General features: G+C 45.3%; 1 non-coding gene across 1 annotated transcript; it reads left to right on the forward strand.

The window, feature by feature from the left end:
* The first annotated feature begins 5,010 nt into the window (after positions 1 to 5,010).
* On the forward strand, positions 5,011 to 5,118 carry LOC118569239. Its single transcript, XR_004943033.1, has one exon. It is a non-coding gene; the product is annotated as a U6 spliceosomal RNA (small nuclear RNA).
* Positions 5,119 to 14,807: the final 9,689 nt, after the last annotated feature.

Raw genomic sequence — 14,807 nt, forward strand, 5'->3', positions numbered from 1 at the left:
CTCTGCCTCCCAAGTGCTGGGATTAAAGGTGTGTGCCCCCACCGCCCAGCCACGGCAACTCTTATAAAGGAAAACATTTAATTGGCTCACTTACAGTTTCAGAGGTCCAGTCCATAATCATCGTGGCAGGACATGGTGGCATGCAGACAGACATGGTGCTGGAGAAGGAGCTGAGAGTGGAGAAGAAGCTACATTTGCTGCACAGGTGACAGGAAGTGAACTGAGACACTGGGTATGGCTTGAGCATATATGAGACCTCAAAGCCTGCCTCCACAGTGACATACTTCCTCCAGCAAGGTCAGACCTACTCCAACAAAGCCACACCTCCTAAGAATGCCATTCCCTATGAGCTTATGGGGGCCAATTACATTCAAACTACAACAATAATGATGATGATAACAGTAATAATGATGATTGTTTTATATGTATGTCTGTAGTTTATTTTTTACTCTTAAGGGCCAACCACCCAGCTCTCAAATAAATACATGGAGACTTATTCTTACTTATGAATGCCAGGCCTTAGCTTGGCTTGTTTCTAGCCAACTTTTTCTAACTTAAATTATCCCACTTCTCTTTACTTACATTTTGCCTCTGGGCTTTTTACCTTTCTTTACCCTGTATTTCTTTCTTTCCTTCTTACTCCGTGGCTGGCTGTGTGGCTGAATAGCTGGCCCCTAATGTCCTCCTCTCCTCCTTTTCTCACTCCTTTCTCAATCCTAGATGTCTCCTCCTATTAATTGTCTCGTTCTGGCAGCCCCACCTATTTCTCTCTCCTGCCTTGCTATTGGCCATTCAGCTCTTTATTAGACCAATCAGGTGTTTTAGACAGGCACAGTAACACAGCTTCACAGTTCAACAAATGCAACATAAAAGAATGCAACACCTCTTTGCATCATTAAACAAATGATCCACAGCATAAACAAATGTAACACATCTTAAACTATATTCCACAGCATGTGTCAGGTGTGGGCAGGTGTCTTACCAGCAAGAAGAAAGCCTTGGGTCATGGAGTTCTAGGTACCAGAGGTTCCCAGGCACCGAGTGTTCGGAACCACCAGACCATCTCTCTAGCCACTATCATGTTGTTGTTGTTTGTTTGTTTGTTTGAGATAGTCTTGTTTTATAGCCCAGACTGGCCTTGGACTCATAGTCATCCTCCTGCCTTGTCCCAAATGCTGGAATTACAGGAGGAGGCACGACCTCACCTAGCTATTTAGTGAGAATGTTATTTCCAGTCAAGACTGGGACAGGGGAAACCAAGGCTATATAACCCAGCTTGTCTTTTTTTTCTCCTTGAACTTGAAGGTTTCTCTGTTACCAGTTTGCCACGAAGTGTTCAGTCTTATTCCCTCATCTGGTTACAACCTGCAGGCTCTTCGCTCACACCCTCCTCTGGCTTTCTTCTGCTGGGGATTTGCTTTTTCTTACTTTTCACTGGAAAGAACTTGAAAGTTACAGGGGGGGGGGAGAGGGGGTTGGGGATTTAGCCCAGTGGTAGAGCGCTTGTAGAGTAGGTACAAGAAACTCCCATGAGCTCTTCTAGCCCGCATTGTGATGTTTGGCAAATGGTCTCAACCATGTCCTTGAAGCGAAAGGACCTGGTCCAGGGCCGCACATACACTGGCTTCTTCCGTCTCTTTGCTTCACTTCAACCCAGAGTCGTTTCAGAGTGACTTCGGACCCCGCGCTTCAGCTCGGCTTGTCTGATGTTCCTGATGACTGTGATGAGACTGTGTGTGTTTTGGCAGGATTGTCACCAGAGTGGCACTCAGCTTTTCTTAGTGCAACCGCCCACCCCCCGACCCACGGCAGTCCACGCTGTCAGTTTGCCCTAGAATGATGCTAACACAGTCAGCTGCCAAAGCATCGTTTTTTTTTTTCTTTTGGAAATTAAAAACTGCTTTGTAGGAGGACCTTTGGGGCCATGCAAATATCCTGTTTCCTTTCCAACTACTGCTTACCAGTTTGGGCATGTTTCATGCCTGGGTTATTACTATCACAATTGACATGGAGCAATTTTCTAATGCCATCAAGCTGTTTACGCTCCATAGTTGGCACTTTAAAGAGGAGCTTGTACACAGAGGATGTGGATCAGTGGTGGACCCTGGGTTCTGTGCTCAGCACTACACAATGAAAAGGAAAGAGAGTTCTCCTTATCATGGATCCATTCACTTTTCTCGCCATTTATTTATTTATTTTAAAGATTTGATTGCTTTTCATTAAGCATGTGTCTCTGTGTGAGTATGTGCTGATGAGTGCCCGCGGAGGCCAGAGATGTCCAGTTCCCTGGGCTGGATTTACAGGCCATTGTGAGCTACCCATTGTGGGTGATGGGAACTGAACTTGGTTCCTCTGCAAGAACAGTTCATGCCCTTAACCGGTGAACTATCTCTCCAGTCCCCTCACTTCCCTATTCACATCACTGTGGATTCATGTTTTATTCAGTGGGATGGAATGAATTATCATCATCAATTTGAATGCTCAAATTGTTCCAGATTGGGCCAGTGGAATGCTCATCCGTGGTGCCTTCTGCGTCCTTTTGACATATCCCATCCGTGTACAGAACTTCCTTATTATCTGGTGAGATAAGATGCTGTAGACTCACTTGGACCTTCCATCTCCAGTCCTGGAACCAGCCAAAGACCAAAGAGAACGGTTTTTAGATACCAAGATTTGAGCATTGCGTGTGTTCAATGTTAAAACCATCCTAGCAGACAGAGCAGCGAAATGGGTCAGTGGTTCTCAACCTTCCTAATGCTGCGACCCTTTAATGCAGTTCCTCATGTTGTGGTGACCCCCAACCATACAATTATTTTTGTTGCTACATCATAACTGTAATTTTGCTGCTGTTATGAATCTCATAATAAAATATTTTTGAAGATAGAGGTTTGCCAAAGGGGTTGTGACCCACAGGTTGAGAACTACTGCAAAGGATGCGTGTATAATATTTGAGAAAGAACTCAAAGGTATTTGTAGAGCTCCATGAGAGGTCTTTCATTGTGAAAAAAACCATGTATGTGATATCAAACAGTTTTATTAAAAGAATAGAGGACTCATTTGCATGAGAGCATGAAATAATTGAATTTCACAGCCTAATGTGAGTTAAGAGAGTGGCATATCCCATCATTTCTACTCAAAGGTGCTGAAAGTGTGAAGATCACCTCCCATCTTAGGGCAGGGACCTGGTCTTGCTGCTGGTGGCTCTGTGTCTACTCCTTACATCCCATAGGTCCCCCAGAGTGGAGCCCTTATGTATAGGAGAGCTCACCCATGGGGAGGCAGGGTGGGTAACACTGGACTAGTCCTTGAAGCAGTGATAAAATGACTACCTATTTGTAGGGAGGAGAGGAGGCTAGATCATTCTGTTCATGTATTAGTCACATGTAGCAGGGTGGGGAAAGACAAAAGGGACTTCCAGGAAACAAATCCCTCTGGAAGGAAGCTTGAGATTTCTGAACCTCTTACCCCTCTCAGTTTGGGGCACTTGAGATTGGGGGTGAGAGGGCGTATAGAGGGTGTGAATAACAAGACCAAAGACATAGGTAGGTTACATCCTGGTCCTATTGGCAATGTCGGGTGGAGTGGGGTGTTGGCTCAGGACCCAGATAAAGTCAGAGGCTGTGTGACTAGTCAGTGGCCACTGTTGAAGCTCTTGGTTTTAAAATACTTGTTCTTTGTGATTCTTTGAATTACTAATACCACTCCTAGGTATCATGGAGGGGAAAGTTTTATTGTAGATATGAGGGAGAGAACAGTCAGAGGCATCTAGAAGGGTCCAGACTGAACCAGGCCATAAGAGAGAGACGGGAAGCCCCGCCCCCAGGCTGGAGAGGTTTAGGGTAAGAGGCAGGGTTAGAAGGGCTGGGAGGAGCCACAGGTACTGATCTGGATCTCTGTGAGTCTGAGGCCAGCCTTATCTGCATAGTGAGTTCTAAGAGACCCTGTCTCAAGAAAAAAAACAGTGTGTGAAACATCAGTGTCTTAGTTGGGGTTTCTATTGCTGAGAAGAGACGCCATGACCACAGCAACTCTTATAAAGGAAAACATTTCATGGAGTAGCTTCTAGTTTCAGAGGTTCAGTCCATTATTATCATGGTGGGACATGGCAGTGTGCAGGTAGATGTGGTGCTGGAGAAGGAACTCTTGATATGCAGACAACAGGAAGTAGTCTGTTTCACTGGGCATGGCTTGAGAGTATATGAGACCTCAGATCCCGCCTCCACAGTGACTTACTTCCTCCAACAAGACCACACCTAATAGTGCCACTCCTTTTGGGAGCCATTTTTTTTTCAAACCACCATAAACAGTTAAAATGAACTAAAAACGTGGCAAATATATGACAATTAGACACATAAAAAACAAACAAATAAACAAACAAAAAAACACCTAACCTAGATACTCAATGGGAAACCAAATTAAAACCAGAAGGAGATCATACTCTATACCTGTCAGATGACTTGACCATTAAACCCTAGGGCAGTGGTTCTCAGCCTTCCTAATGCTGTGACCCTTGAATGCAGTTCCTCATGTTGTAGTGACCCCCCACACATAAAATGATTTCCATTGCTACTTCATAACTGTAATTTTGCTATCTGTGTTTTCCTGTGGTCTTAGGTGACCCCTGTGCAAGGGTCATTCGACTCCAAAGGGGTCGTGACCCACAGGTTGAGAAGCACTGCCCTCAGCAGCTGGGCTGGTGAGGCATCAACAGGAAACTTTCTTATGCTGTCTTGAAAACAATATGACAACATGTTTGAACTCCTGGTGACTTAGCCGTCCCCCTCTGGGTTTTACCCAGCTCCCAGAACAAGTCAAAGTCACACATGTACTGGTGTTGTACAGACATGCATGAAGGCAAAACACCCATACACATTAAATTAAATTAAATAATTAAAAAAAAAGCCAGGCATGGTATTTCAGCTTCCAAGGAGGCAGGGGTAGGTGGATCCCTGTGGCTCACTGGCCAGCCTGCTTTGGTAGCTTCAGGCCAGTGAGAAATCTTGTCTCAAAAAACCCAGGTGGATGCTTGATTTGGCAGCTAAAATTGGAATGATACAGAGATTAGCATGGCCCCTGCACAAGGATGACACAGGAATTAATGAATTGTTCCATATTTAAAAAAATAAAAAACAAACAAACAAACAAAAACATGATGGGTAGTGGCTGAAGAAAAATACCCAGGTTGGTCTCCACAAACACATGCACCTATAGACACCTGAACACACACAGAGAAAAAGTTTATAGCCACACAAAAATCTATAGACAGTACTTGTCATGACTTTGCATGTAACATCCAAAGATTGCAAGCGACCCAAATGTTCTTCTGTGTATGAATGGACATCAGTTATTTTCTGTTTCTGTGATGAAACACTTGGCGAGGAAAGAGTTTATTTGGCATAGACTCCCATGTTGCATTGACTTCCACCATTGAAGGAAGTCAGGGCAGGAACCCAAGCAAGAATCAGGAGGTAGGAACTAAAGCAGAGACCATGGAAGAACAATGCTTACTGGCTTGTTCTTCATGGTTTGCTCAGCTGCTTTTATTCTACTTATCTGTTTGTTTATTTATTTTGTTTTTTGAGACAGGGTTTCTCTGTGTAACTGCCCTGGCTGTCCTGGAACTTGCTCTGTAGACCAGGCTGACCTTGAACTCACAGAGATCGACCTGCCTCTGCCTCCTGCCTGAGTGCTGGGATTCAAGGTGTGCGCCACACCTCCTGGCTCAAAGGTGTTTTGTTAAGCAATAGGTGCCAATTAGTTTTGAGGATGGGGTGATCAGGATGTGAGAGTCCTTATGCAATCCTGTTGTTCGAAAGTCATACAGAGAATGTAATTTGAAATTAGGTGACTTTGGGGCTCGGCAGTTGAAATACTTATCACTTTTGCAGTGGACCTGGGTTTAGTTCCAGCACCCACATGGTGACTTACAACCATTTATAACTTCAGTTCCAGAAGGATCTGGTGTCCTGTTGGACATTAGGCACACACGTAGTGCATGTACATACATACATACTGCCAAAAACTCATGCATAGAATGAAATAGGTCTAAGAAAAGAAAAAACGGTGGTTCTTGAGGGCTGCTAGCTCAGTGGGAGAGTGCCTGCGTCCCATGAGGCCCTGGGTTTGATCCCCTCATGAAGATTTCTTTTGGTGGTGGTTGTGGTACATGCCTACAATCTTAGCACTCAGAGAATGAGGCAGGAAGATTTTGGAGTTGGAGGCCAGCCTGAGCTACATAGCAAGATCCTGAAGTGAGGTAATCTTTATTGCTTATAAATTATTGCCACAGCCATCATCTTGTTTGTAGTCAGACTTTTCTGTACTGCCTATCAACCTCCCAAAAACAGTGGGGAGACTCCTTAATTATGAAAGCTTGGCTGGTAGCTTAGGCTTGTTTCTAACTAGCCCTTATAACTTAAATTAACCCATCTATTAATTTACTTTCTGCCTCGAGGCTTTATTACCTTTACTCTGTACTGCCCATGTTGCTTTCCTGCTTCCTCTGTGCCTGGCTGGGACTCTGCCATTCTTCCCAGCATCCTCTGTGCCTGGAAATCCTGCTTAGCTATTGGCCATTCAGCTTTTTATTAAACCAGTCAGAGTGACATTTTCACAGTGTACAAAAAGATTATTCCACAACAATGTGTTCATTTGCAATTCTCAAAACAATGATTGGGGTGCAGTTTACGATTGAGTGGTGAGGTGGTTGGGAAAGAGGAGGGGAGTCCTGGCAAGGACAAGAGAATATGTTTTTGTTGCTTTTGTTTTCTCTACTTCTTGAATGCTAGGATTACAGGCCCGTGTACCACCGAAATAGGCTGGTAGACTGTGTTAAAGAGTACCATGTTAGTCAGCTTTCCTCTACTGTAGCAAAACACTTGAGACAGTCAACTTAAAAACAGGAAAAGTTTATTTTTGAATCACAATTTCAAAATCAGACTGGGAACTGAAAGGACGCCATAACAGGCTGCTCAGTCTTCTCTCAGAGATCAGCCCTCACTTTCAGTTTCCTGAGGCCGAGCAAGCAGTTTCTGGGAGGGCCGTGAACAAAAAACAGAGTCCTCTCAGTAACTTCCTTTCTGCACATACTCTGACTGCTCAAGGTTCAGCCAATTGTTTACCGTCTGTGACCCTCCACCAACTTAGAGCTATGTACATGGGTCAAGGTGAACATGCTAGGCCAGCCAGCCTCCATGGCAGCTCAAGGACAGAGCCCGGGCCCCTGAGTCAGCCCCCACAACCAATACCAGCTAGGCCAGTCAGCCTCCACGGCAGCTCAAGGGCAGAGCCCGGGACTTGTCCAGGCCTGCCCAAAAATGATAACAGTAACCCCCACCAGTAAGTTCAAAGGTTATATACCCTCACCCAATCATATGATGCAAAGGCTTGTACCACCCTGCTTGTGGTTTTTCCCTTTAAAATCCCCTCACCCTGAGAGCTCAGGGCCGTCCTCCTCCACCCACTGTGTTGGACACAGACCAAGCCGGGCTTGCTTGTTATCGATAAACCTCTGTGTGTTTTGCATCAGATATCGGCCCTGTGGTGGTCTTGCTTGGGGGTCTCAAGACATGGGCACAACAGAACCATAGGAAGAAACTGTCTCAAAAGAAACTACTTCAGCCTGACAGTGGTGACAGACACCTTTTATCCCAGCACTCGGGAGGCAGAGGCAGGTGAATCTCTGAGTTCGAGACCAGCCTGGTTTTACAGAGCGAGATCCAAGACAGCCAGAACTGTATAATAGAGAAACCCTGTCTCAAAAAAAAAAAAAGAAAGAAAGAAAGAAAAATAAAAAAGAAGGAATTAATTGTCCACAAAGGACAGGACTATGAGGGTGATGCTTGAGAAGAAGAATTTTTGACTTAGCAGATGCTTCTGACTGGGATATTTGTAGAGAAGAAGGGAGTGAATTCTCTGAGCCTTAACTGGGCATTGATGAGTCCAATGCAGACACTTGGTAATCTGTAAAAATAGGGTACAGGACTGCAGAGGGTCTTGAATGTCTGGCTGAGGGCAAGAGTATGCAGGAATTAATTTGTAAACACAGCTGAAATCTTTTTAGCAGAAACACCCTGAACAAGGTGACATGGTCAGGAAGACGCGTGGCTTGGTCTGTAGTATTTTATGCACAGTCTAATCACAAGCATTCTGTGGACCTTACAGTGTCCACTGGAGGGCTTCCATTTCTGGGGAAATGGCAGCTAGATAGCGGGGGGGGGGGGGGGAGAATACCCCTCAGATGTATGGAGAGAGAATCTAGATGGCTCTGGAGGCCCATCTACTCTCTGCTTTCTTTGCTTAGCCAGAAGCTGCCTCAGCAGAGCTGTGTTAGCTCAACAGCAGAACAGCTTTGCCGGTGGCTCCTGGAGTCCAGAAGAAAAAGCTAGTTGTATTAACCAGGAAGCTCCTATTGTCCTGGTTTAAATTGTCAACAAACTGCACCTTACCTAGTGAAGGGAAGAGTGACATATTACATTTCCATTACAGGTTGCTAGTGTCATGTGTATCTAAGGCCCTTTCAGGACCGAGTACACAAAAGATGGGAGCAAAACCAGGAAAAAAAGTCCTCAGAGGCTGAATGCTGCGGGCTAGGAGATGTTTGCAGTCAAGAATGAGTGTCCAGACCGGCATGGTGGCTCACTTTTTTTTTTTTTTTTTTTTTTTTTGGAGACAGGGTTTCTCTGTGCAGCTCTGGCTGTCCTGGAGCTTGATCTGTAGACCAGGCTGGCCTTGAACCCATAGAGATCCATCTGCCTCTATCTCCTGTGTGCTGGGATTAAAGATGTGTGCGCCACCACCACCTGTAAGTACTGTTGTGGCTCACAGCTTAATCTCAGCACTCCAGAGGCAGAGTTCAAAGTTCATCATCATCTACATAAAGAGTTCTAGGACTCATGGCTACCTAGATAGACCCTGTGTCAAAAGAAAGAAAAAAAAAAGAAAAGAAAAAGAAAGAAGAGAAAAGAAAAAACAATAACAAAAACAACAACAACAAAACCCAAATGCCCAGCATATGTGAACCATTCACAGAGCGGGAGATATCTGATGGGGAAATGTGCAGAAGTCACGATCATGTATGTTATTTATTAAGTGGCACAATGCTATTCAGTAAGCGGCCCTTGCATCAAACACACACCCCATTGGAAATACAGCAAACGGGGTAGTGCAAAGGCTTTCAACAAAGCCAACTGAGAAACCAAAGAACAATTGCAGGCAGAGTCCAAAAGGTTTTACGTACATTCTGACTTGAGCAGGTAAGAAGGTCAAACAGATAATATATAAAATTTGAACATCAAATAGAGGCTTTAAGGTATGTGGTGGTTTGAATAAGAATGGCCCCCATACGCTCATATATTTGAATGCTTGGTCACCAGGGGGTGGCTATATTTGAAGGGATTAGAAGGATTAGGAGGTGTGGCCTCATTGGAGAAGGTGTGGCCTTGTTGGAGGAAGTGTGTCACTGGGGGTGGGCTTTGAGGTTTCCCAAGCCTGTGCCAGACCCAGGCTCGTTCTCTCTGCCTGTGAATTGGAATGTAGCTCTTTAGGACTGCACCAGCACCAGGCCTGCCATGCCTGCCATGCCTGCTGCCATGTTCTCCACTTGATGGTCATGGACTCAACCTCTGAAACTATGCAACCCCCCCCCCCCCAGTTAAATGCTTTCTTGTATAAGAATTGCCATGGTTGGGGCTGGGGATTTAGCTCAGTGGTAGAGTGCTTGCCTAGCAAGCGCAAGGCCCTGGGTTCGATCCTCAGCTCCACCAAAAAAAAAAAAAAAAAAGAATTGGTCATGGTGTCTCTTCACAGCAACAGAACACTGACTAAAACATGGTGATGCACAAAGGTGCTCTGCCATTGAGCTAGCCTCCAGCCCCTCCTAATGTCTTTTGCAATGTGATCCCCTTGACTGCTTTGGGGTTCTGCCAGCAAGAAGGCCAGAACCAGATGCAGTCTCTCCTTGGTTCTCCAGAACATCCAGTCAAAACAACCTCTTTTCTTTATAAGTACCCAGTCTCAGATGTTTTGTCATAGCAACGAATAAATGAGATTAAAGGCACTCACGAAACCAAAGCAAGAGAATAATAAATTCCAGGCAGCTGGCTACACAGGGACTCTGTTTTGGTAAATAAATAAACAAAGAATAAAATTTTTTTTGAAGTGCAGGTTTTTGTTAAAGCAAGCAAGCTAAGAACAGGCATAGACCAGCATGTCTGTAACCCTGGCACTCAGGAGGCTGAGGCAGGGGGATCACAAGCCTAAGGCAAGTCTGAACCATATAGCAAGACTTTGTCTAAAACAACCACCACCAAGGGATATGAATACTCCAATGGGATCCATTCTGGAAAGAGGTGTTGGGGGTCTGGAGGAGCCACTCTCCAGTGCTGCTTCCTGTTGCCACCAACGGCACAGCAGCATCAGAGTGGCAGGTGCAGGAAGCCTCAGTCCCCGGGCCATGATCTCAGAGCACGATGGCTTTAATAAGGGTGGTATTAATGTGGACAGAGGGAGATGCGTGCGTGGCCAGGAAATAAGGGACAAGGAGGCAGGACAAAGAACAAGGCCACTGTATTACTTATTCTTTGTTGCTGTGGTAGACACCATGACTAAGTGGCTTAGGGAAGGGTTTGTTTTGGCTTAAATAGACTCAGAGAGGGAGCCCATAATGGTGAGGGAGCGTGCATGGTAGCAGGCAGCCAGGGCAGGAAGCTGAGAGGTCACATCCCCAAATCCCTCTCCCTTTTATTTACTGAGACAGGTTTACACTCTAGAGTCTTGGTTGGACCCTGTCTCTAAAAAGGAAAAGTCAAAGGAACAAAAGTATGTAGGACTGAATGGAAGGGGGAAATAACTTACCACAACAAGGGGGGGGGGGGGGCAGCTGATGCCACGTTGAGAGACAAACTTATACCTCGAAATGCACAAGTCCAAAATGAGCAGCGTCAGCTGGTCACGTGACTCAACTGGCCGCAAGATACCTGCAGCCAAGCCTGACGGCCTGAGTTTCATCCCAATGTCCACATGGAGACAGGAGGCAGGGAACCAGCTTCCAAAAGCTGTCCTCTGACCTCCACATGAAGGTGGGGTGGGGTGGGGGGCTGGCATACACAAAATAAATAAGTAGATAGATAGATAGATAAATGTAATAAAAAGGAAATCAGGAAAGTGGCGCACCAGGAACCAAAGTTCCCACTTCAAGAATCGAGGAAAGTCAAAAGCAGAACACAAAGCAATGTGGAACTAATAAAGAAGGCCGTGAGTCGTGTTGATAGATCACATCTGTGGTCTCTCTCCTCCAAATCCAGGACTTCATCCTTATCATGAGAAAAAGATCAGACAAATTCCAGAAGGAGAGAAAGCCTATAAAATTCCTGATCATTACCCCTTAAAAACCAAGTCTGAGAAACATTCCGAGCCAAGAACCTCTGCATTCACAGCAACAGTGATGTGATGTCCCAGGTAGGATCTGTACAAATGTGGGGAAAATCTGAAAGTCTGGGCTTGATTTAATAATCATGTGTTGCTGTAGCATCGTCTGAGGCATGGATATTAGAGGAGACAGGGTATATGAAAACTCTCTACCATTTTCAATTTTCTATAATGTAAACGGCTCTAAAAATTACTGCCCACCCACCCTCTGGAAAAAAAGAGGGGGAAGGTTCTACATGCTGAGATAGTTTAATCTGAAAAATTATAGGAAACAGTTAAAAGAAAATCAACACCAGCTTCGCACAGTCTCTTCCAGAAATGGAGAGACCACTTCTCCTCTCTTGTCACAGAATTGGCCTCACTCTGCTATCCAAATCAGATAAAGAAGGTACAGAAAGGAATATCAGAGTGAGTTCAAGGCCAGCCTGGTCTACAAAGTAAGTTCCAGGATGGCCAGGGCTGGTATACAGAGAAACTCTGTCCTTCCACACTGCATTAATCTGTTCCTAATAGCGGAGCCTTCATGGTCTATCCCTCTCTGCACAGGCTTGGTGGAGGTGGGGAGGCTTTAAGTTTTAAGAAGCTGAAAACAAAGCCAGATGCTCTGGCGCACACCTTTAATCCCAGCACACCGGAGGCAGAGGCAGGAGGATTTCTGTGAATCCGAAACCACCCTGGTCTACATAGTGAGACCTCTACAAAACAAACAAACAGAAAAAAAAATACCAGGCACTAAGAGTTGTTATGAACTCTGCAATGAAGAAAAAATTATTTACAGCTGGGCATGGTGGCACACACCTTTAATCCTAGAACTTGGGAAGCAGAGGTAGGTGGAGCTCTGTGAGTTGGAGCCAGCCAGGTCAGCCAGGGCTATGTGGTGAGACTCTCAGGAGGGGAGAGGGTAGGAGGAAAGGAGGGGAGAGAGGGGGAAGGAGAAGAGGAGATATCTGATAAAGCTCTGCTTCATAAAATGCACAAAGGAAACTCACATTCTCCCTCTTTCCCATCCCCTGTCTTTCTCCTAGTTCCAAGCCTTAGTGGAAACCCCAGAGGAGGTGACTGGGTTTGGGAAATGCCATCTTTGGCTGGCTGCTCCTGAAGAATGCGCAGGGCCTGCCGCTGACAAACTCTGGTTGTGTTTCCCTGGGCCTACTGTGGGCCTGTCACCTGGGGCTGAGGCGATAGCTGATCCCCTGTGGTGTGTGTCCTTGTCCATTGTGGTGGCATTAGGTGCAGACCCAGGCTGTGCCTACAATCTCCCAACCAGACCTTTTGCAGATCCCTGCTCAGGTGAATCAGGGATACTTCACTTTTCTTCAGGGAAAGAATTTCAGAATAGCTAGTGTGGAGTGTTAGCTGGAGTTTACTGAGAAGTCTGGAGGGCTGGGGAGTTGAGACAGTAACAGCACTTGCTGGAAAAACAGGAGGGCCTGAGTTTGAATCCCCAGCATCCACAAAGAGAAGGGTAGAGCTGCATGTGCCTATAACCACTGTGTTGCTAGAGATGGGGAGATCTCAGGGAGCTCACTGGCCAGCCAGCCTAGCCAAAATGGCAAGCTCCAGGTTCAGCGGGAGACCTTGACTCAAAAAAAAAAAAAAAAAGATGGTCGGGGCGGTGGAAGTCTTTTATCCCAGCAAAGGCAGGCAGATCTCTCCAGTTCCAGAGGATCTGACCTCTTCTGACTCCTCAGACACTGCATGGGTATGGGTACACACACATACATGCAGACAAAAATACTCATACAGATCAAATTTTAAAAAATTAAATCTAAGGCCAGACAGTGGTAGCGCACACCTTTAATCCCAGCACTCTGGGAAGCAGAACCACGTGGATCTCTGTAAGTTCCAGGCCAGCCTGGTCTACAGAGTAAGATCCAGGACAGTCACCAAAACTATGCAGAGAAACCCTGTCTTGAAAAACAAAAACAAACAAACAAAATTAAATCTAAATATTATAAAAGCAGAGTGAGAAGACATTTGAAGTTCTCTAACCTCCATGTGTGCAGAAACACAGGCACACACGTGTATAATACATACACACAAAGGTTTAATACAGATTTAAACAGGGATATGTGCACATGTGAAACAGACAGACAGATGGACAGACAGAACCTTTGGAGAAGGACAATACACACCCAGGGCAACTGAATTGCTAAATGATAGCCATGTGTAGGATATTGGTGGTTTCTGATGTTACATCATTCAGAGGGTCTTGGTTTGTTTTTCCATTGAGTGAATGAATCTACTGTTTTCTGAAGTACATTGGGTAGGATTACAGACAGGCCAATAGGAAGAAAGCACAGGGTAAAGGGCGGGATCCTTGTACTAGGTCACAAGGAGTGTAAGATGTGTTAACTGTAAACAAGCTTGTTTAATCTTGTTTTTGAGATCCTCAAGAAGTTACAGGTTTACAGCTTACAGTTTACAGTTACAGTTTATAGTTACAGGGAATCAGGTTAAACTCTGGCCTCAGGTCAGGCTCATGGCTATCTTGATACTCTTGTTTGAAATACCTACCTAAGTATGAGTATTGTGTGGATATGGGCATCCTTTTTTTGTCTGTTTTTGTTTTTTGAGGTGGGATTTCTTTGTGTAGCCTTTACTATCCTCGAAGGAGCTCTGTAGACCAGGCTAGCCTTGAACAGAGTGAGTACTGGAATTAAAGACATGTGCCACTACTGACTAGCTGTGTATAGGGATTCTTTGCAAAGATTTTTGTTAGTTGTGTTAAAATTCTTTATCCCCAGTTGTAACACGAATCTTAAATGGTTTTACTAATAAAAAACCTGGAGCCAGATATTGGGGTTAAAACCTAAGAGATCAGAGGAATAGGAAAAGCCACAGCCAACCTCACCTTACAGACATCTCAGTCTCCAAAGAGACCTACTTCCTGTGTACCCAGGCCTATATGCCTTTCTGTTCTGCAATTTCACTTCCTCTCTCTGCCCAGCTACATCACTCCCTGTTTGTGCAGACCTCCAGACCTTTATGGTTAGTGCTGGGATTAAAGGCATGTGTCACCATGCCAGGCTCTGTTCCCCAGTGTGGCCTTGAATTTACAGAGATCTGGGTAGATCTCTGCCTCCCGAATGCTAGGATAAAAGGCGTGTGCTACCGTTGCCTGATTTCTGTGTTTACTGTAGTGGCTGGCCTTTGCCTCTGATCCCCCGGGTAAGCTTTATTGGGGTGCATAGATAAAATATCACCACACCCAGTTGGTGAGGAGCTTCAATCAGACTCTGGGAGGGTTCCTTTTTTTTCTTTTACGTTTTCTTGATTTTCCTGCCTCAGTGAGGGCTCTGACCCTGGACAGGTACTGAGTCCAGGGTTGACACCCTGAGTGTTAGAGTTGATTTGGCACTGGTATGGGTATCTTTTTT

Source organism: Onychomys torridus, chromosome 17 (genome assembly GCF_903995425.1).
Source record: "Onychomys torridus chromosome 17, mOncTor1.1, whole genome shotgun sequence".
NCBI classification, from domain to species: domain Eukaryota; kingdom Metazoa; phylum Chordata; class Mammalia; order Rodentia; family Cricetidae; genus Onychomys; species Onychomys torridus.